The sequence below is a fragment of the Ipomoea nil genome, unplaced genomic scaffold (genome assembly GCF_001879475.1).
Source record: "Ipomoea nil cultivar Tokyo-kokei standard unplaced genomic scaffold, Asagao_1.1 scaffold0656, whole genome shotgun sequence".
NCBI lineage: Eukaryota > Viridiplantae > Streptophyta > Magnoliopsida > Solanales > Convolvulaceae > Ipomoea > Ipomoea nil.
The window spans coordinates 1,276,031-1,300,950 of NW_017617084.1; positions in this window are offsets into that span (position 1 = coordinate 1,276,031).

The following is a 24,920-nucleotide window of genomic DNA, read 5'->3' on the forward strand; positions in this document are numbered from 1 at the left end:
CACGACCACCAGTGCATGCGGTCATGGAAATGAAACTACGGATACGGAGCATATATATGCTTCCACACTGCCCTCAAGGCTCAAGCTACAACACTATGATCGGGATTCAGTGCTACTCAAGGTAGTATGTTTTAAAGACTGGCTTCATAATGGTGTTCACCAAGGGTAATCAACAACACAGCCAAAGCGTTCTGGTCCTTGTGACGACTCGGTGGTTATGGAAGTGGCGCAACGGAAAGGATACGAATATTGGCCAGCTGCAAATAATTATCCAAAATACTTTTTATAAACAGATACGGATGGAGTAATAAATTAAAGCACAAACACAAGTTACCTCCCACTTGCCATTTCAACACGATTGAAGCTTGGATTCAGAAAATTAATTAATTAATTAAATGATGCTGTGAGCTATATATAATTATATATACAGACTACCTGCATGGGCAGATCAACTGGTCATAGAGGTAAAACTTTGAAAGAATGACCAAGGATTGAGTCTCACCAGCGACAGTGTGGGAACTACCTCTCAGAGTAAAGGGGTTCTTTGTGCGTGGTACTGGTTCATGTTCAGACCTTTTGGAGGAATTATATATACAGACTTATTTATACATGTCGTGCGATTAGACGGTAATGAGCTGTATATTCCTTTAAAAGCTGTTTATGGAATGCCCGTAAGCACCGAAAGAAATAACGCACCACTTCTAAGGACTTCTATAACTTATTTACATAAATTTATAATTTTAAATAAAATATCTTAAATTTAATTCTTTTCTTCAAATGTATTATAAAAAAAATTTGCATTCAAAAAAAGTATTATAAAAAAAATTTAAAAATAATAATAACAAAGACACTTACCATATCTAGATTGCATATAGTCCAATGGTATCCGGTTGCTTTCCCAAGTGAGAGGTGATAGGTTCAAGCCTTGATGGAGGTGATTATTAGTTTTGGGTGTTCCCCTTCCTTTGTAATAAAAAAAAAAAAAAGAACATAGGATTTTGTTTCTATATATAGTATAGATTACTAATTATTTTAATAAGCTTATTATTATTAAAGAGTTAATACCCAAAATCGTCCCCGATTATAGTGAATTTTCTCAATTTCGTCCTAAACGACTTTGGTGACCTAATATCGTCCCAGACTTTTGTGTTTCGCTCAATTTAGTCCCAGATTTTTGTGTTTTTGCTCAATTTAGTCCTTCATTTGTTATTCTATCCATTTGGTGTTAAATAAATAGACAATTCAATAATTTTAATATTGGCATCTCTTTACTCATAGACATGTGAACTGCGAAATCCCCTTTTTTTTTTTACGAATTACTCCTAAAATTGCGAATATAAAATTTGATTTGCAGGTTCGGGAGTAAATCTGGGTGTAATTCGTACAAGAAAGAGGAATTTCGCACTTCACAAGTTGAAAGTAAAGAGAGATCAATATTGACATTACTGAATTGTCCCTTAATTTAACACAAATTTGATGGAATAACAAATGGAGGACTAAATTGAGCGAAACACAAAAGTCTGTGACGATATTAGGTCACCAAAGTCGTTTAGGACGAAATTGAGAAAAACCACTATAGTCGAGGACGATTTTGGGTATTAACTCTATTATTAAATTTGGGCGATTAATTATTAATATTCAATTTGGTCCTTTTAAATTATTGATACTACCGATTGTTTTCCATTTTCACTTTTTAAGGAAATAATCATATTATTAATAAAAGTTTGTGCTGGAAATTACACATGAGAATTTTGTTTGTATTAATAGTATAAATTTTTTTAATTTCATTAGATTTTAAATAAATGTTACCATAATTATATGTAGTAATTTGTCATATATAAATTTCTTACTTTAGTAATATTAATCATATGATAATCTCTTCTATTAATAAAAAATAAAATCCTCCCTGCATAACACAAAGAGAACAATAAAAAACACTATCAGTACTCAATACTTAAAACACAACCCACAATATATTTAAAAAAAAAAAAATTGAATCGAACAAATAATCCATACTCTAAAAACAAAAAATATAAGAATATTGGTTTTTTTTTATATAAGAATTAAATTACAGGAAATCAAGTTTAGGTCAATAAAAGCAAAATATACGAAATGGTACTTTCAAGCATGCACATACATGGATATTCTAATCTACTGGCCTTCAATTCTTTCTCAGAATCAGAAGAAGTGTCTTCATCAGATGAAAAGGAACCCGTTTTCCACCACATTCTTCTGAATCTTGCCTTCGACATTTTTTTTCTCTCTATAACTTGTTTTAAAGCTGAATCTTTTTTTTTTTTTTTTTTTTTTGCGTTGGCCTTCTCAACCGCGGCTATCGCTTCTCTCTTAACTATAAAGTCACCAAAAAACAGTGAACTCGGGTAGTATCCCCTACTGACTCTGTAACCATTGCATCGCACAAATAACAAAAACTATGCTTGGAAATAAAATATATAAACAATATTTCAAAATTATTGTTTTAAACAAAGCAATAATACGAAAAAAAATACATATAGTACAAAATTTTAAAAACAAAACAATAACTAAAAACTACGGAAGATCAATTATAAACAAAAATAATACGAAAAAATACTTTTCTAAAAAAATTAAACCTGGAGTGGCATCAACCCGGACAAATCCATAATAAAGAATGTAAATGAAAAAATAATAATTTTTTTCACAGAGATAAAAATAGCTAGAAGAGAATTTGTACCTTTAATGCTTTGAAATATGCATATTAGTTTGAGTGGCTATTGAACTACAATGATTAATAAATTGATAAGTGGGTAATGAGAGAGTCATCTACAAGGGAAAAAAGGGACCAACGGTAAAATGAAGACTCATAATTTTTTTAGTCATCAACTCATTGTATTTATAGGTGAAAAATATGAGAATTATAAATTTGTAAGATTTTTCAAAAGGAAAGTGTATTTATTTATTTAAGGTATAGCCATAATCATTTCATTATATTGATATTCATAATCAAGCCATTATATTAATATTAATATTCCTAGTTAATTTTATTCCTAATTAATTCATAACATTGATATTACTGACTATTCATTATAGTTATTAGGACTCTATGTATCTGAGTCTGTTTAGAACTTTTTATCCTTGTCACACTGTGACTCTCTACTTCTTATCCTTGTCACACTGTGACTCTCTATTGTATATATTCACATCATCTGATCTCATTGTAATTAAATTCAGAAAATACAATACAATCAGTTCTCATCTGGTATCAGTTAGCTAGGGTTCCTGATAATTATTATTGCCATGAATAATTGTTATTGGCATGCATAATTATTATTGCCATTGTTGGTGAATGTTAAGAGCAGCACGTGGGCCAAAGTAAAGTGAAGCAAAGAAATCTTCGAAATCCGCAAGCTTAGCAATTTCTTCGACGACAGTGAATTTCTTCGCCAGCAAGGTTATTCCACGACAGCAAGCTTAGCAATTTTTGAAATCATGCAACAACGCGGTGGCAGTTGGAATTGTGATAGTCCGCATCGAAGTCAACAACGTGGCAATAGTGGCTTTAATGTTCAATGTCAAATTTGTAATGGTTTCGGTCATACAGGAGCCAATTGTTTTCGACGTTATGATGATCCGTGTCAAATTTGTAAAGGTTTCGGCCACACGGGAGCCAATTGTTTTTGACGCTATGATGATCCGTGTCAAATTTGTAAACGTTTTGGTCACACGGGAGCCAATTGTTTTTGGCGCTATGATGATCTGTGTCAAATTTGTAAACGTTTCGGTCACACGGGAGTCAATTATTTTCGGCGTTATTCAGGGGCTCCGGGTTCTCAGGCTAATTTGGTGTTTCAGAATGGTTTAGGTGCTAAAACCTCGTCGAATTCTCATACTTGGGTTCCGGACACTAGAGCCACAAATCATGCAACTCCAAACATAGTTGCCCTTTCTACCTCGGAGAAGTACACTGGTAATGACACTTTACGTGCTGGTGACGGTATGGGTTTATCTATTAGTAATGTTGGCCATGACTCTTTTAATACCCATTCTAGATCATTTACATTGTCTGATATACTTCACATTCCACATTTGTCTAATTCTTTATTATCTGTTCAGAAGTTTGCATCCGATAATAAAGTCTTTTTTGAGTTTCACCCCTCTTTTTTTGTTGTGAAGGATATCAATACTAATGAAATACTTTTTCAGGGCAATAGTTCAGGGGGACTATACACACTTTCACTACCTAGTTCGTATCCGTCAGCGTTTCTTTCCGCTCGTGCCTCGGCTTCCTCTTGGCACAATCGTCTAGGTCATCCTCATAACCGTATTCTTAGCCATATACTTCGATCTTGTTTAGTTAGTGGGTCTCGTGATAATATCCGTTGCAATAACTCATTATGAAATGCGTGTCAATTAGGCAAATCTACCCGTTTTCCCCTCCCTCGTGTTGCTTCCTCTAGTTCTCAAGTACTAGATCTTATTTGCACAGACATTTGGGGACCTGCGCCCACTGTATCTACTTCTGGCTTCCGTTACTTTGTGATCTTTGTGGATAACTATTCCCGTTATACATGGTTCTTCCCTATGAAATTAAAGTCTGATCTTTATGTCATCTTTGATAAATTTCGTACTCTTGTTGAACGGTCCTTTAATTGCACAATAAAGGCCATTCAGTCTGATTTAAGTGCTGAGTACAAAAAGTTGCATTCTTCGTTTGTTCAATTAGGAATTCAACATAGACAATCATGTGCCTATACACATGAACAAAATGGTCGTGTCACTACAAGAAAAATCACGAATCGCGACAGAATTTTTCCGTCGTGAATGGGCAATATTCCGTCGCGAATCGCGTTTCACGATGGAATTTGTTCCGTCGTCTATCACCTTGTCGTATTTTGATAGACGACGGAATAATTCCGTTGCAACGTTTGGCGACGGAAGTATTCAGTCGCGATTCCGTCGCTATTTTCGCAACGGGACTGTTTCCGTCGCAAATCCGTCGTTATTTCTGAACCGAATATTCCTTCGCCATATTATCTTTTCGGTCGCCAATTCCATCGCCCATTTTGCAACGGAAATGTTTTCCGTCGTAATTTCGTCGCATCATTTGCAACAAATATTCTGTCGCAAATCTTATATTCCGTCGCGATTCTTGAATTATTTTAAAATAAAATTGTGCTTTTAAATAGTAATGAATGTTTTTAAAATAAAAGATAACATAATTCTAAATTAAGTTAAAATAATAATACATTACCAATCCACATTTCATACATAATATAATCGTCAATTCAACTCTAAACAACATAATAATACATTATCAATCCACACTTAATACATAATAATAGTCAATTCAAGTCTAAACAACATTAACAAACAACCATTAAAATCAATTGATTTGAGATGGAGGTGATGGTGAAGTACCCGCTCTCCCGCCATCAATAGCATCAAGTCGTTGTTGCATAAGGAGAATAGTTTCCTTCAAACTCTGAATTTCATGTTGTACATTTGCAGAAGTAGGAGTAGCATTGTCGGGTGGTCGCGGTGTTGGTGTCATATTGCCAGAAGTGTTATCATTAGTTGGACCATGAACAACAGAACAACCATATGAACCAAGTCCATAAACTCTTCTTTTCTTATCGTGTCCACCAACCGCATCATAGTATAATTGATCGTCATCCACCTGCTCCCTGTTCAATATATAATACAATTCAATTATAATCACCAACATAAATCAATAAACACAATCACAATCAACCGAAAACATAAAAGTTGGGGTCAAGTAAACTCCAGTTGTTCATTCTACCCAGAATCCTCATTAAAAGATTTAGGTTAGTGCTTCCCAAATTAACTCTGCAATTTCTACTCCTGAGTTCAATCAATCCTCATTATCAAATCCTTCAAGTTCAAATAAATCTCTGGCTTCCAAAGCCAACATAAATCAAATTAGATTAGCTCATGTCAAATTCCAAGGTCTCATTTTCAGAGTGGTATCAACTTTGTGGCAACCTTGTGTTCTATCCATATCTTCTTTCCACATAATACAAAACACATAATACTTATAACTTAAACAATTCAAATGAACTTACAAGTTGAGCTGCAACTTTTACAAGTAATGATTATGCAATAGAAAAAGCAACAAAGAAGCAATCAAATTAGTCCTTAGAGAAATGTTAATTGGACTTGTAACATACCGATTTTAGAGAAATGTTAATTGATAGGCTAACTATTTTACCAAATAAGACCATTATTAATTATATCTTGTAACTTATACTAAATTTCTAAACTTTATATAAGCTTACCACTTATTTAATTACTGGCTATTGTTTATATTTTATTTTTAAAAAGAGATGAGAGATTGCAGTAACACACACACACACACACACACACACAAAAGAGAAAGAGGTAAGAATGTAACCATTGACATCTATGGAGTGAAATTCTTTGATAAAAAAAAAAAAGTCAAAACCAATGATAAAATAAAAACACAGAAACATCCAATGAATGTCACCTTATCTTCTTAATTTATGAAGAGGAATTGAGGCAGCATCTACCAACCAGAGAATATATCATTATTTATAATAAGGCACCAATCTTTCTGGTTTCTACCATTACGAATGTGGCATAAGCCACTAACAAATCATTTTCTTCTTTAACGTGTTAAAACCTTATTCACACTGAATTGGGCAGAAATGCTTAACCATTTATGAACTGCAACATTTCAAGCCTTAAAAGACAAGACACACACAACTACTTGCAGTCACCATACTTAGAAACAAAGCCTACCAATTGCAAGCATATTAAAAAATCGTATGAAAAAGTCCTAACTTTATTAAACTTAGATAAACTACTGGATGATGAACTCCAAAGTAAAAGAAGAGAAAAAGAGAGACAAAAAGAAGAGAAAAGTAAAAGAAGACAACAAGAATGAATTTCACTGTGCAAAGGTAACCACTCTTCTCCTCAGCCTTAAACCACCTTAAAACCATTAGCTAATATTCATAGAATTTTGTTTCACTTTTCTAGACACTAATCAAAGTTTTCTTTTCTTGTATAGTATGATATATCAAAGGGAATTTATCTTTAACATTATATGTTCGCTTATTTACTCTTTACTGTAACCACAAGGAACACTCCCACAGAAAATAAGAGCAAGAGCAAGCAAATTCTAATCATAGGTAAGTCTTGTCATCGTTGAACTATATATGTATCCTTCATATATGTGTAATGAGACCTTCATATACAGTTTCAGGTGCTTTAGCACTGATCCTTTTAAGTTTGGCTATCTTTGTTGTTTGGCGATGCAAGAAAGGAAGCAAAGGCTATTCAAGAAATACATCTTCAGATCCCACCTCAGACTTTGAGAGAGTCTACAGTTGGCTCTTTGGAATTCTAGTCTTCTCCTACTCTGAACTTGAAGAAGCCACAACCAATTTTCATCCACATATAAAAATTATCTGAAACTAGCTAGCTAGGGTTTCATACCCAATTCATCATTCAAAGTTAATATATTCATGGAGGGTTCAACATATTTCAAATCATAACAAATTAGGGTTATGAATAATTCATCAGAAGGAGGGTTCAACACTGTAACAACCCAAAATTTTATTTTATAAATCCAGTATTAAGAAATCTCAAAGTAGCTTTTTCACCCCATTAAAAATTTTTGCGATCAATCGGTGTTTGAATAAAATAATTTTGTTCCATTTTAAAATTAATTCGACACCGAAGAAATGAATTTCATTCGAAAATTCTAAAGTTTTCGGGTACTTCGCGTACCAAGATTTAAATCGATAATTTTAACCGAGTGAGATCGGGAGAATTCAAAAGGGAATTTTGAACAAGTGTTCATCCTTATAGCTTTTGGAAAAATTTACTTCAACCCCAAAGTAATAAAGAAATAACATTTTTAGCCTATGGTTCATGTTACATGGTGGACCACAAGACATCCAAAAATCCCTTATAAAGTCATCTTTTAGCTTGGGAAATTACCCCTTTGCCCTCAACCAATCATTGTGGATCATCCTAGGGTTTTGAACCCTATATAAACCCCTTCATTTCATCTCATTTTCCTGATCTCATTCTTTGCCTCTTCCTCATTTTCTTGGTTGCCAACAACAAGAAGAAAGACAACAACCTAGTAAGCTTGTTCATCCTTCATTCTAGCATCTTTTCTCTTCTAGTTTTCTTTAGTCTTTGAGGTTCTAGGCCAAGCTAGGCCAAGAGGAAGAAGAGATCCAAGCAAGAAGACTAGACTACAAGAGGTATAACCCCATGGATTCTTCTTTAGATTTGGCTCTGTGAAGCCTAGTTTTGAGTAGAAATGAGTAGAAACTATGAGTTTTTGATGTGTTTATGTTTGGAAGTGATCTAGTATGTGTTTGTGAGTTGTTGAGATTGTTTTGGAAATGTTTGGATGAGATTTTGCAAGAGAAATGTCATCTGGTGCACAACACAGTGCGCACCAGATCAAAGTGGCGGCCCTAGCCGCGGCCCATCAGAAGCATGATTAAATTGTATTATTTGATCAATGAGAATAGAAGCATACTTGTTGAGTGAAATGTATAGAAATTGCTATTTTGCAAACCGAGTATGTTGATACATTTTTGAATACTTCATGTTAGTGTATACATGATTTAGAAGCATGTTATAGAGCATTTTGACATTTCACATGAGTCATATTTTAAAGATGCTTAAAGGGCCAACGTGAGTCCAAGAATACTTTCAAAAACCATGAGCATGTGGTACAACATTCTTTGATGCATTGAGAAGTAATAGAATTGTTGCATGCATGAGATTGATGCATGAGAGATATATTTATGTATTATCTATATCAGTGAGGTTTTGGAGGATACCGTTTGGACTATGTTCCTCTCGGGAGATATTTATGGACATTGCGATCCCAATATATGTAACGCGGAGTATTCCCACGTTACGAGGTTGGAAACTTCCCGCCGGACTTGGAATCCTGGTTAGGGGGTGTGCACACTAATAGTTCGATACCTGATTCCGAAGAGTTTGAACCACGAGATTGGTTCTGTAGACGGTAGGAGATATTGGGTCGGAATTATGCCGTTCCCGATGGGGTAAGTCACACTTCTGTGAAACCCTAAGCCGTCTACGAGTATGAGAGAAAGAAAGAGAGTCAACAAAGACTCAAGAAAGAGAGTCAACAGAGACTCAAGTATGAGAGTCAATATAGACTCGATAGAAAGAAAGAGAGTCAAGAGAGACTCGAGAAAGTAACAAAGAAACCTCTACAGAAAGTACTCTATTTTATATATGAGTGTATGATTATATTGTTGCACGAGATTGCATAAGAGTATGAGTATATTGTTAGACGAGATTGCATAAGAGCATGAGTATATCGTTACACTAAATTGCATAAGAGTATGAGTATATTGTTACACGAGATTGCATAAGAACATGAGTATATCGTTGCACTAAATTTCATAAGAGTATGATTATATTGTTGCACGAGATTGCATAAGAGTATGAGTATATTGTTACACGAGATTGCATAAGAGCATGAGTATATCGTTGCACTAAATTGCATAAGAGTATGAGTATATTGTTACACGAGATTGCATAAGAGCATGAGTATATCGTTGCACTAAATTGCATAAGAGTATGATTATATTGTTGCACGAGATTGCATAAGAAACAAAGACTCAAGAAAGAGAGTCAACAGAGACTCAAGTATGAGAGTCAATATAAACTCGATAGAAAGAAAGAGAGTCAAGAGAGACTCGAGAAAGTAACAAAGAAACCTCTACAGAAAGTACTCTATTTTATATATGAGTGTATGATTATATTGTTGCACGAGATTGCATAAGAGTATGAGTATATTGTTAGACGAGATTGCATAAGAGCATGAGTATATCGTTACACTAAATTGCATAAGAGTATGAGTATATTGTTACACGAGATTGCATAAGAACATGAGTATATCGTTGCACTAAATTTCATAAGAGTATGATTATATTGTTGCATGAGATTGCATAAGAGTATGAGTATATTGTTACACGAGATTGGATAAGAGCATGAGTATATCGTTGCACTAAATTGCATAAGAGTATGAGTATATTGTTACACGAGATTGCATAAGAGCATGAGTATATCGTTGCACTAAATTGCATAAGAGTATGATTATATTGTTGCACGAGATTGCATAAGAGTATGAGTATATTGTTACACGAGATTGCATAAGAGCATGAGTATATCGCTGCACTAAATTTCATAAGAGTATGATTATATTGTTGCACGAGACTGCATATGAATATGAGTATATTGATGCACTAGATTGCATAAGAGTATGATTATACTGTTGCACGAGATTGCATATGAATATGAGTATATTGTTGCACTAAATTGCATAAGAGTATGAGTATATTGTTACACGAAATTGCATAAGAGCATGAGTATATCGTTGCACTAAATTGCATATGAGTATGATTATATTGTTGCATGAGATTGCATAAGAGTATGAGTATATAGTTGCACTAGATTGCATGAGAGTATGATTATGTTGTTGCACTACACTGCACAAGAAGCATAACCATAATGTTATACATGATTGTATGTGAATAAAGCATCGTAAGAGAATTATTTAAATGAGAAGCGTAACTTAAGGTATTCCTTTGAGCATGATTGTTATAATGTAGTAGAAGTTCTACTTAATGAATTATGTGATAAGAGTGTGGAAGCATGTGAACACATGTCATATGGTCTTTTAGCATGATCCTATTTGTAAGCATGAATTGCTTGATAAGCTACTTGAGAAGTCTATATGTTGATAAATCTACGTGATCAGTCTTATACATATATAAGTATGCCAGCTGATATTATAGGGTGTAATAAGCATCTAGAAAGAATGTGATAAATCTAAAGATGATTTGAGATTAGCTTATTGCTATAAAGATATCAAATGCTTTCAAAGTATATGTTAGAATGCTTTACAGGGTTGAGTGTGGTTATACTTAGCTTCGTGCTAACGGGTGTTTTCCTGTTTGTCTATGTGTTACTTGCAAAACCCCTTTCAGGTGGGCCCAGCAGTGAGAAGAGATCGAGTTAGATTAGTCTCTTAGTTTGAGATGTCTAAACTCTAGTTTTTATTTATGATGATGTTATGGATTTAGAATTATGACTTCATGTTGGAGGATTATTGTAGACTGTATTGGGGTGACGTTTTTCCCCTTACTTTTCCAGTATTTACTCTTAGTTCCCAGACTTAATAGTATTTGTAGTTTTTACCCCTTTTAGCCTATGCAATCACTCAAGAGGGGTGGTTGTGGCGGTGACACTCCCATTACTTATCATCTAGATTTCCGCTGCTTAGTTTATGTTAATGACTGCTTAGAGATGTAATTAAGAGTTAGAAAAGTGGGGTGTTACAAACACACTATTCAATTTTATTGAACTAAAATCAGTCACAGCCAAAGGAGGAATTATTTAAAGAATTACCTGTCACAAATGGAGGAAGAGGCGAAGGCGATGGAGTTTTGCACGGCGACAGAGATGGCGATGGCTGAACGGAGACGGCGATGGCAGTTCTGCGATGGCTGTGCCTGCGTTCTTAGCGTTCTTTGTTTACTTACTGTGTTCTTAGCATTCTCCGTTCAACAATGGCCGTAGGTTATAAGTTTTATTGTATTTTAAATTTTAATTTGATAGTTTAAAGTAAAAGAAAAAATAAAATTTAACAACACTATTGTGACGGAATTAATTCCGTCGTTACTTCCGTCGCAATATTTAGTCAATACAACAAAGTTTAATTCATTTAACGATGGAATCTAGTCGATCGTAATTTTCGTCGCCATTTCGCGACGGAACAAAACTCGGTCTCCATTTCCGTCGCGCAATGGATGACGTAAATTAATTCCGTAGCAAATTCAGTCGCGAATGTTTGCCGCCAATATTTCGCGGGCTAGATTTTATCTTTGCGCCAAAATTCGCAACGAAATTTAATTTCGTCGCCATTTCGCAACGGAATGTATTCCATAGACTTTTCAGTCGCTATATTGCGACGGAATATCTTCCGTCGCGATTGTCCGTTGCGATTCGCAATTTTTCTTGTACTGTGTTGAATGAAAACATCGTCACATTGTTGAAACTGGTTTGGCTCTTCTAGCTCATGCCTCTGTTCCTTTGAAATTTTGGGATTTTGCCTTTGAGATAACTGTCTATTTAATTAACAGAATGCCATCTTCTGTATTAAATAACTCCAGTCCTCATCTCCTGTTACATAAATCCCTTCCTTCCTATCTTTTTCTTCGTGTCTTTGGGTGTTTATGCTACCCTCATCTGCAACCATATAATCGTCATAAGATGTCATACAGGTCTTCTCCATGTGTCTTCCTAGGTTATCCTGAGTCCTTTAGGGGGTACAGATGCATGGACTTACATACTAATAAGATTCACACATGCAGGCATGTCAGATTTGATGAAGAAGTTTTCCCCTTTGCTACTAAAACTTCTTTGCAAGATCTATCTACTCCGTTTTCAGGACCTTGGGCGGAATCTGTTCTCAGTCACAACACACTTATTCCTGCCGTGTCCAATGATGAGCCGCCAGAACCGCCGCTGTAACACCCCGTGTTACGGCCTCTAACCCAGACTAATTATTTAATTACTTACCTAAAAAGAGAATTAAAATCCATTAATTAATTAGGAAGGATTCACCATAGACCAAGGACCCTTATCCCTAAACCAAACCCTTAGTCCTATAAGGAATAGAATTAGTTAACCCGTACCATTCAGACCCTAATTAGGACTCTTAGATATATAAATAGGGACATAAGGAGGCACCTAGAATTCACACCACAATAGATTTCACCACACAAGAATTCCCAAGAATTCCCCTATCACCGAACGTAGGAGAAATCAAGAAAAGGAGATCTTAGAGAAAGAACCTTAATAGCCAAGGATTCTAATTAACGCTAAGAGGTAACCCATGTCTCAACAAAACCTATTTTCCTTGCTATGATCTTCTTCTTTGGCTCATTCTCTATGCTTGTGTCTTGATAAATCTTTTATGATGATTATGATATGATCTTGATGTTGATGAGATGATCTTAAAGGTTGATCTTGATAATCTTGATGATTATAAGAGGATCTTGATAATTGTGTGTTGATTCTTAATAAGTCTTGATGTTCTTGATTTTAAAGATAAAGTATGATTTTGTGATTTAAATATGATTAGAGCCCTAGGTTGAATCGTGAATTTCGTATTGTGATATTCTTGGTATATTCGGGTGGGAATTCGCATGTTCGGGTGTTGATTATGTTTAGAAGTCATGTTAGGATGTGTTCAATGTGATTCTTGGTTTTGATCCGTTATTTGACTACGTGGTGTCGTCGTTTGCGTTTAAAAGTGTCGAAACATGGTTTCGGGTTCCACAAAAGTTCTCGGGCCCCAAGTATTGAAAAAGAGTCAGTGGGGGGTAGGTGGGGGTAGGGGAACTCGCCACCTACCCGCTGCCCCTAAAGGGCGTCGCCGGCAACGAGCAGCCGGCGGGCAGGCGACTGCCCGCCGGGCACCCGCTGCCCAGCATCTTGCCAAGTGGGAAGGTGGTTTTCCCCGTTTGATGTTTCCTCGACCCTCGTGGTGTCCCAACGGACTCCGTCTATCGTGCCTGAGTCTAGTTTGATGTTTCGGGTACCATTCGTAGGATAAAAGAGTCTTATGTATTGCATGCTAGTTGAATAGATATCCCGTTGACCTAGGCGAAAGATGTATGAACCCGTTAGGATTATTCCTAGTATGTGGATGACCACGCATAAGTTTATTATACGTTTTCTCTCCCCTTTCCCAATGTGCTACTGTGGGCTGCATGTGCTTGCTATGTGTTATGTGTGCATGATACCCCAATTTGGTTGCGATCAAATTGGCTATACGGGAAGTTGGATGGGTTGAGAACCATACCAACTGTTAACCAGGCCGGTTGCGATCGGTCAGGTATATAAATATTATATAGGGCTGCGGTCCACCGTTTGGTTGCGATCAAATGTTTTACATGAGCTGCGGTTCATAATCTGGTTGCGATCAGAAATACACTTTTTGGCTGCGGTCCACCGTTTGGTTGCGATCAAACGTTATGATGAGCTGCGGTTCATCGGTTGGTTGCGATTAACCCCTTCGTGTTGCGATACGAGGCAGGGTGCTCGGGGACCGTGTTAGCGCTATATGGGCTGACCCTCATGTATGGGCGTGCGATTGGTCCTGTGGCGCCACCAAAGTGTGCTTATGTGAAGTGATTGAATGATGATATGAATGATGTGAAACAAATCTTGTGACCTTAGGATATATGCTAGTATCTTTATATGCATGATTATAACTGTTGAATGTGCTTGTCCCTACTTGTTAAGTCTATTCTCGGTTTTAAAGCTAGAGTCTCCGAAGTTTATATCTTCCGGCTTCAAAATGGTTTTTCTATATATATATATATATATATATATATATATATATATATATATATATATATATATATGTATATATATATATTCCTATATTGTATTTTAACGTGTTGAAGTGGGTTACCAGCATTATTCGCTGAACAGATATATTTGGCTTTTCAGGCACAGATGAGTAGCTCCGGAGCGCGCTAGAGGACCGAGGCTTAGATAGATAGTTTTCCTTTCGGCCTGCGTGCCATGATGATGTATTGACATTGCTTGAGGATATTTAGCTAGTATAGCCTGTGCATCTGAGTTCTCCAGCTCTTATGTTTAGTATGCTCTGTTTTGAGATTTTATAATAGAAATACCTTCCTATTATAAGTTTTGAAAGTTTTAAATTTTATGGGTGTTACATTTGGTATCAGAGCCTAAGTTTGACCCTAGGATAAGACTCTTAAGACCAGACCTTAGGACATTAGACTTGAACTCTAGGAATTTAGGAACGTAGGATTCAGGAATCTTAGGACGCGCGATAAGATTGTGGACCCACCTATCATCACATAACTTTCTCTCACTCTATTCCACATTTAATTTAAAGAACTCCCCCCTACGCTTATTGCATCAAGGTAAGGGTGCAACACACTAACTCATCATTACAATAAACATTGGCCTTGTAGACCATCAGTGTGACACCCCGTAATCCAAATTCAATTAAGGGATTAATTAAGTAATTAATCCTAATCCAATTGATAATTTAATTCCTTAAATTCCTGAAAATTCAATAGTCGAGGACTAGTAATTGACTAGTCAACCCAAAGTCAAGTGTTGTACCTAAAGCTTTTTGAGTAGTTCCCTTGTTCCCTTACACCTCTTCTTTTTAGTAAGGGTAATCAAGACATTTCACCTTATGTTAGTAATGCAAGCTAACCTAGAAGACACCCTTCATTCTTCCCCTTACACTTTCTAAACTTGAGCTCCTCCTTCTCTCTAAAAGTTAGATAGCTTTCTTTCCAAGCCAAGTTGGAGCTTTACCCAATCGTCAAAGTTTGTCTTCAAGATTCCACCTTTCCTACCTTTGAGCATCTAGGAGGGTAAGATCTATGTTTATCTTGTGCTTTTAGTGTTTTCTAAGGTGTCTTTCCTTAAAGATAGAATCTTTATGATCTTTTGGTGTGTTCTTGAAATGGGTTTGGAAGGTGAACCTTACTAGGAGCTTTGTGAAGTGTTAAGTGAAGGTTTTTGTCTACAAGAGGTAACCCATGCTCTACAAAACATATTTTGCTTACCTATATGATGATTTCTTGGATTCTACATGTGTTTTGCTATGAAATGTGAGTGTTGATGCATTGTCTTGTGAAAATGCATATCTAGAGCTTTTTATTAGGGTTCATGTATGTCATTGCTTGGCTATTCCTTTGATTCAAGTCATTTTGTTGTATTTGGTGAGATTTGGCATGTTTTGGACTTGAATTTGAGCTTGGAGTTGAAAATCCCCGAAGGGATTATTTGTGGTACAGGGTGTGTACCCGCGGGCGGAATGGCGGGCATAGTCCACCCGCCGCCCCACCCGCGAGGTACACAGCCGGTGGAACAAGGTTCCCGCGGGTACGTATTTTGGAGTTGGGCGGGGATTTGTTCCCCGTGATTCTTTTGACTCGGTATTTGGTCTTTTGACTTCCCAATGTTCTTTTATGGAACTATTTGAGTGTCTTCTTGATGTTTCGTATGTCTAGATCTATATGGTAGGAATCCATGTAGGTTTTGGTGTCTTGAATTGTGCTAAGTGTTCAACCTTGTGATTCGTTGAACCGTGATGAGTCTTGTGTGTTCTTCGGAACTATGTTTGGTTTACCCGTTTGATAAGCATGCTAGTTCGGTGTTTAAATGCTAGCGTGTGTGTTGTTTGTCATTTCCTGTTGTGGATGATGACTTGTGTTAATCATCGTTGTTGTTGGACTGTGATCCATTCCTTGATTGAGTTTGGTTTCATATCTTCGTTGTGATTCGTTGATTGATTCCTGTTGTGGTGTGGTCTGTGTGGCTGTACCTGGATTGCACGATTAATGGTATGAGACATTAGTCACCAAGGTACGGCAGTGGTCCTCGTGGTGGCCATGACGCGATTATGGAGTTTGTGACCTGAGTGACGGGTTCACGTATTTCTTGGGTGGCATGTGTTGCCGTGTGTGTGATCGGTACCCTCGTGTACTACGAAATCGGTGGTCTTGTTGGTGGTTGTTGGTGGGGGACGACGGTCCCAGGAGGGAAAAGGTTGGACTTGGTTGTACAAGGGTCCTGGAGGTAATGGTTGGAACTAGACATAAGGTTGGGGGTAGCCATAAGGTTGGAACCGGGCATAAGGAAGGCATCTCAATTCGTGATGGGTGATGTCACGAAGGCTTGTGTAGCCATTGTGTGTGATTCTCTATTTGTGACATGTGTTGTCACAAAGGCATGTGTTGCTAATGGGTGTGTCCTTATTCTCTCGTGTTATGCATGTCGAGTGATAATCTACTGTGCGATGGTAGATTACGCCTTGAGCCGTTCTTGAGTGTCGTTGTACTTCTTGATGTCTTGGGATGTGTTATCTTATCTTTATTGTGAGTGCATAGAGTCTTGTGTTGATCTCTATCTTGGCTTTTGAAATTGATATATACTATATCCCGTTTCGCAAATGATTTTATATATAAACTATCTACATATAATATTTCACATGTATTGGTGGGTTACCAGCATCATTCGCTGACTGGGCGTCGTCCCTTATATATCTGTGTTCTTTCAGGTGCTGAGTAGATGAGAGCGCGGTCTAGAGGCAGTTAGAGTAGATCCCCTTTTCCTTATGATGATTTGGGCCTGCGTGCCTTTGTTTAGACTCTAGACTTATGTTGTTGACTTTACTTTTGGGATTGATAGATTATGTTGCAGATGTTTACGCCTGTGCGTTCACCGTTGTGTGAGCGTGGCATAACACTCTACGTTTTCCATCTATTTCATGCTTAAGTCTTCCGTTGTGTATGTTTTTATGGTTAGAATTATCTGCATGTTTAAGGTTTAATTTGGTATGGAAATCGGGGGTGTTACAATCAGCATGGCACCAAACAGAAGGCAATTAAGGACCCCTAAACCCACCACTCACGATCCTCTGGCTCATACTCTATAGCAACTGACTCAGGTCGCCCAGACACTGAGCGACGTAGTTCTCCGTAACAACAACCGACCACCACCACCGCCAAACAGGAACTCGGATGTCACTCGGCAAGTCTCAAATCATCGGCCACCCATCTTCTCGGGGGAAGAGGACCCCGCAATCCTCGAAGAATGGATTCGAACCTTCGACAAAATCCTCGGGTTAGTGGAATGCCCAGAAGAGCGCCGTGTAGAAATAGCCTCGTTCTACTTCGGACACAAGGCTGACCTTTGGTGGATCCATGAGGGGCCCACTTACAGACAGGAACCGGGATTCAACTGGAAAAGCCTAAAGACACGACTACGAGAATGGTTCTACCCTGCACACGTGAGAGCAACCATGTACGAGGAATTCCTCCACTTAAAACAAGGGATGGCCACTGTCATGGAGTACCACAAACGGTTCCTCGAACTGGCCCGTTTCGCACCCGAATTGGTCCCTACAGAGACGACCAAGATAGAAAAGTTTGTGTCAGGCCTCAACTTCGAAGCCCGAAAAGCCCTAATCGTGAGCAGACCCCGAACCCTCAACGAAGCTTACTCCAGTGCCGCCAACCTCTATCGAATCCAACTATTACAACGTGGAGTCCAGGAACAGATTCGTAAGAGGAACACGGGAGGTAGGGCACCACCTGTGAAAAGAACAAGAAACGACACTAACACAAGGCCAAGCAACCCAGCTGGCCAAGGGCCACCCCTGAGAAACAACGAAATTAATACGAGACCCTTCCTCTGCCGAAGATGCAACAAAGACCATAGAGGCAAGAACTGCATGGGAAACCCCTAGCGATGCTTCAACTGCGGGGGAGAAGGACATAAGTCCTTCCAATGCACTCAACCCCCGAACTCGCGCCCTACAGTCATGGGCTAACACGCGGGGGGGGGGGGGGGTGCAAACAATCAAGGGAATTACAGTGCTCCCGGAAAAGTATTCGTCATGAGCCGCACTCAGGCCGACCTTGAAGACGAGGGAAACTTCAACGAAGAAGACGTGGCCCCAGGAGACGAGGACCCCGCAAATCAATCAGAAGAACACCAGGGAGAAGAATTCTGCTTAGGGTGATCAGTGAACCCCCTGTAAACCACCCTCGTAGTAAAACGACTTGTTTAGTTTAGTTATTTAGAAATTATTATGAATAAGAGACAAGGGCAATTAAATTAGCATGAAAAGAGGGACTAAAACATCCCCCACGAACCCAAGAGTCGCAAAATCAACAAACAATGGAGGCAAAAGTTCAACAAAGGGAGCCAGTCAAACCTATTAGCACTCTGGGTCAAAGGAAGGATGAGGAAATACCCAAAAGATGCACAACTAATAAGACTAATGTTATTAATGGGGATTGAACCCTAGACCTCTCAGTTAAAATACCAAGTTCCTAACTACTAGGCTATGAGTGTTTCTTGAAACCTCAAGGGAACACTATCTTCTTAAACCCCCCTAAGTCCCTAAAACCCACAAAACCCCCAAATCAAAAACCCTTCTTCTTCCTCTCACTCTCCCTCACTCACCTTCTCCCTCTCTCTTCCCCTCCACAAAACCGCCGACGCCCCTCACCTCCACAACTGACTGCCGCGCAGCCATCCAACCCGCCGACGATCGCCACCCTGCTCCCGCCGACGACCGCCACCGCGATTGACGACGCCGCCCCCACCCCCCCACACGCCTGCCGTCTTCAACCCAGACGCCGCCCGTCGCTCGCCCACTGCGCCCGTCGCTCTCCCGCTGCCAACGAAACCTCTTGCTCTGCCCAGGCCAGCCGCACCCTCGCCGTCCAAAACTGAGCCGCATCGACGCCTCACCGCCGGAAAATCTTCGCCGGAGCCTCGCCGGAAAAACAACACCGGGAAAAACACCACCTTGAGGAATCTCGCAATGCCGAAGAAGCCCGTTGGGATCCGAACCCTGGAATGGAACGACGCGGACTACACGGTGATCGGAGCTAAAGCCCTCGAACCCAACCAATTCTCTCCGGAATTGGTTGATATGCTTAACTTCCAAGGGCTTTTGGATACCTATCTCACAATCAAAGGAGATACGTACCCCGAGTTGGTAAAAGAATTCTATCGCCACTTGGTAGCCGTCAAACGGGGTGACAAGTTGGAAATCACCACCAAGGTCCGGGGCAAAGAAATAGTGCTCTCCGAAGGCCGCTTAGCCAAACTCCTGAAACTGAACACCATGGGTGTGTCAGACTACGACCGGAAGGCATGGATCGGTACCTAAGGCACGGGGTACAAGGATTACCTCGGGTACCTACTAAGAAGGGAAGATGGCTTCACCTCGGCCACCCGGCCAAACAGGAAATGGCTAACCGCTGAACAGAATTTACTTACCATGATTGTAACTGACAGCTTGTTGCCCACGAACAACAAGAGCAAAGACGTGGGGAGCTTAAAGTGCACCTTTGCCTACTTTCTGAAACACAAGGTCAAGTTCAATCTACCCGCCCTTATGCTAAAACACATGGAATTTTGCAAGTCTAGCAACCGGCTTAGTCTACCCTACGGGATGATCCTAAGTTGGATCATGGAAAAGAAAGGGGTGGACCTAAGCCACACGGAAATCAAACCCGTAAGCGGGATGATTTTCAATGCCCAGAACCTCCGCCGCAACGACATCTACCATATCGAAGAGGGATAATACATCACCCTCGAAGAGGTTTGCCTAAAGCCCACAGAGGAACGGCGAGAGTTGGTTGATCAGTTAGAAATCTCCAACAAGAAACTAAGGCGGGCAATGCAAGAATGTGGGGAACAAGAAGAACAAGAGGAACAGGAGGAAGATAGCGAGCCTAACCCACCTGCACCTGCACAAGAGAGGGGGAATCCGGGAGGCCAAGATGAAAGAACCGTCAATGAGAGCATCCTCACGCAACTCACCCGGCAAAACCAAATCATGGATGAAGGGTTCTTGTCCCTAATCCACGCAACGCACGCATTAGATCAGAGAGTGGCAACAATCGAGGCCATATTGGGCACACGCGGGGTATCTAGCTCAGGAGCAGGAAACCAAGGTAGACCCAAACTTTTCAAACACCACCTCACCAAGCTCCACTCTACCCCCAGCAAAACGACACGTGGAGCCGCATTTCCTAAACAGGAGGCCAAAATACGTGACTTACAGGGGTGAAAGAATGGATCCACGCACCGGCTTCGAGGACGAAGAATCTTGTAAGGGGGGGGGGGGGAGAGGGTGTAACAACCCGTGTTACGGCCTCTAACCCAAACTAATTATTTAATTACTTACCTAAAAAGAGAATTAAATTTCATCAATTAATTAGGAAGGGTCCACCATAGACCATGGACCCTTATCCCTAAACCAAACCCTTAGTCCTATAAGGAATAGAATTAGTAAACCCGTACTATTCAGACCCTAATTAGGACTCTTAGATATATAAATAGGGACATAAGGAGGCACCTAGAATTCACACCACAATAGATTTCACCACACAAGAATTCCCCTATCACCGAACGTAGGAGAAATCAAGAAAAGGAGATCTTAGAGAAAGAACCTTAATAGCCAAGGATTCTAATTAAGACTAAGAGGTAACCCATGTCTCAACAAAACCTATTTTCCTTGCTATGATCTTCTTCTTTGGCTCCTTCTCTATGCTTGTGTCTTGATAAATCTTTTATGATGATTATGATATGATCTTGATGTTGATGAGATGATCTTATGTGTTAATCTTGATAATCTTGATTATTATAAGAGGATCTTGATGATTGTGTGTTGATTCTTGATAAATCTTGATGTTCTTGATTTTAAAGATAAAGTATGATTTTGTGATTTAAATATGATTAGAGCCCTAGGTAGAATCGTGAATTTCGTATTGTGATATTCTTGGTATATTCGGGTGGGAATTCGCATGTTCGGGTGTTGATTATGTTTAGAAGTCATGTTAGGATGTGTTCAATGTGATTCTTGGTTTTGATCCGTTATTTGACTACGTGGTGTCGTCGTTTGCGTTTAAAAGTGTCTAAACATGGTTTCGGGTTCCATAAAAGATCCCGGGCCCCAAGTATTGAAAAAGAGTCAGTGTTGGGTAGGTGGGGGTAGGGGAACCCGCCACCTACCAGCTGCCCCTAAAGGGCGTCGCCGGCAGCGGGCAGCCGGCGGGCAGGCGACTGCCCGCTGGGCACCCGCTACCCAGCATCTCGCCGCCGGCGGGCAGCCTGCGGGTGGTCCTCCATCCGCCGGCCACCCGCTGGAAATTCCCAAGTGGGAATGTGGTTTTCCTCGTTTGATGTTTCCCCGACCCTCGTGGTGTCCCAACGGACTCCGTTTATCGTGCTTGAGTCTAGTTTGATGTTTCGGGTACCATTCGTAGGATAAATGAGTCTTATGTATTGCATGCTAGTTGAATTGGTATCCCGTTGACCTAGACGAAAGATGTATGAACCCCTTAGGATTATTCCTAGTATGTTGATGAACACGCATAAGTTTATTATACGTTTTCTCTCCCCTTTCCCAATGTGCTACTGTGGGCTGCATGTGCTTGCTATGTGTTATGTGTGCATGATACCCCAATTTGGTTGCGGTCAAATTGGCTATACGGGCAGTTGGATGGGTTGAGAACCATACCAACTATTAACCAGGCCGGTTGCGATCGGTCAGGTATATAAATATTATATAGGGTTGCGGTCCACCGTTTGGTTGCGATTAAACGTTTTACATGAGCTGCGTTTCATAATCTGGTTGCGATCAGAAATACACTTTTGGGCTGCGGTCCACTGTTTGGTTGCGATCAAACGTTATGATGAGCTGCGGTTCATTGGTTGGTTGCGATCAACCCCTTCGTGTTGCGATACGAGGTAGGGTGCTGCGGGGCCGTGTTAGCGCTATATGCGTGACCCTCATGTATGGGCGTGCGATTGGTCCTGTGGCGCCACCAAAGTGTGCTTATGTGAAGTGATTGAATGATGATATGAATGATGTGAAACAAATCTTGTGACCTTAGGATATATGCTAGTATCTTTATATGCATGATTATAACTGTTGAATGTGCTTGTCCCTACTTGTTGAGTCTATTCTCGGTTTTAAAGCTAGAGTCTCCTAAGTTTATATCTTTCGGATATATATATATATATATATATATATATATATATATATATATATATATATATATATATATTGTATTTTAACGCGTTGGAGTGGGTTACCAGCATTATTCGCTGAACAAATATATTTGGCTTTCAGGCACAGAAGAGTAGCTCCGGAGCGCGCTAGATGTCCGAGGCTTAGGTAGATAGTTTTCCTTTCGGCCTGCGTGCCATGATGATGTATTGACATTGCTTGAGGATATTTAGCTAGTATAGTCTGTGAATCTGAGTTCTCCAGCTCAGATGTGGCATAACACCCCGAACTCTTATGTTTAGTATGCTCTGTTTTGGGATTTAATAATAGAAATACCTTCCTCTTATAACTTTTGAAAGTTATAAATTTTAGGGGTGTTACAACCGCTACCAGCTTCATTCGAACCAGCCGTGGATCCCGGACAGGCTGCCTTGTCGGGTGATCCGGTGGAGCCCGTTGCTCGCCAGCGAGGCCGTCCACGTGGGCGGTCCACCAGGCCCAATGTCCGTACTCACTCTATGGCCACTCGCAGCAACGCAGATGCTCCTCTTTTTGCTCTAGCAGCTTAGGTGCATCCCACGGAACCCACATGTCACTCTCAAGCTGTCAAATATCCTGAGTGGCGTGAAGCCATGGACCAAGAATTCAATGCTCTCCTGCATAACCACACATGGTCTCTAGTTCCACCCACTGCAGGTATGAATATTATTGACTGTAAATGGGTGTTTCGTACAAAGAGAAATGTTGATGGTGCTATTGAAAGGCATATAGCCAGGCTGGTTGCGAAATGTTTTAATCAGGTTCCAGGCTAGGACTTCTTCGACACATTTAGTCCAGTGGTAAAGCCTACGACTGTAAGACTCCTTCTATCTCTAGCTTTATCATCTAGGTGGTCTATCAAACAGCTAGATGTTCATAATGCTTTTCTGAATGGTAATCTGGCTGAAACAGTTTATATGAAGCAACCCCCTGGTTATATTGATGCTAACTTCCCGAATCATGTTTGTTTGTTAAAAAGATCTCTGTATGGGTTAAAACAAGCTCCCAGAGCCTGGTTTAATCGACTACATACGTTCTTACTATCAGTTGGCTTTCAAGCATCTAAGACAGATGTCTCTCTGTTCTAGTACTTTAAAGACTCTGCTTTGGTTTATCTATTGGTGTACGTGGATGACACTCTTGTAATGGGAAGTGATCAAGGTATTATGTCTCAACTCTTGTCCAAACTATCTGCTACATTCAAAATCAGAGATCTTAGTGAACCAAATTTCTTTATGGGTATTGAAACAGTTAAGAGTGACAATGAGATTATTTTATCTCAACAACGGTATATGAATGATATTTTAAAACGGGCTGGAATGTCTGAATGCAAACCCCTTTCTACACCTATCTCTGTCTCGAAAACTGTCCCCTTCAATTAAGATATATATGATGATCCCACACAATACAGGAGTCTAGCTGGAGCACTGCAATATCTCACTGTCACACGACCTAACCTATCCTTTGTAGTTAATCAGTTATGCCAACATATGCATGCTCCCACCATGTCACAGAGCAGCTCAAACGGGTACTCAGGTATGTTAAGGGAACAGTTGATCATGGTTTAGGCATACGACGGTGCTCATTTAGAGACATTCATGCCTTCTCTGATTCTGATTGGGCTGGTTGTCCTGAGTATCGAAAATCCACGAGTGGTTTTGCTGTTTTCTTGGGGAGTAATCTTATATCCTAGGTTTGCAAGAAACAGAGAACTGTTGCCAGGTCATCCACTGAGGCTGAATACAAAGCTCTTGCAGATGTTTGTGCTGAAGTTCTATGGATTATGTCATTACTGCGTGAGATACAGATTCCGGGTATTTCCATTCCAAAATTATGGTGTGATAATCTAGGAGCTACATATATGAGTGCCAACCCAATCTTTCATGCGCGCACCAAGCATGTGGAGATTGATTATCATTTTGTCCCTGATCGAGTAGCTTCGGGCGATATTCAAGTCAACTTCATCTCCACAAAGGATCAACTTGCTGATATCTTCACCAAAGCTCTGCCTGGACCTAGATTTTCTTCCCTAAGGGACAAGCTACAGGTTACTAGTATACACTGTGCTTGAGGGGGAGTATTAGGACTCTATGTATCTGAGTCTGTTTAGAACTTCTTATCCTTGTCACACTTTGACTCTCTACTTCTTATCCTTGTCACACTGTGACTCTCTACTTCTTATCCTTGTCACACTGTGTCTCGCTATTGTATATATTCACATCATCTGATCTCATTGTAATTAAGTTCAGAA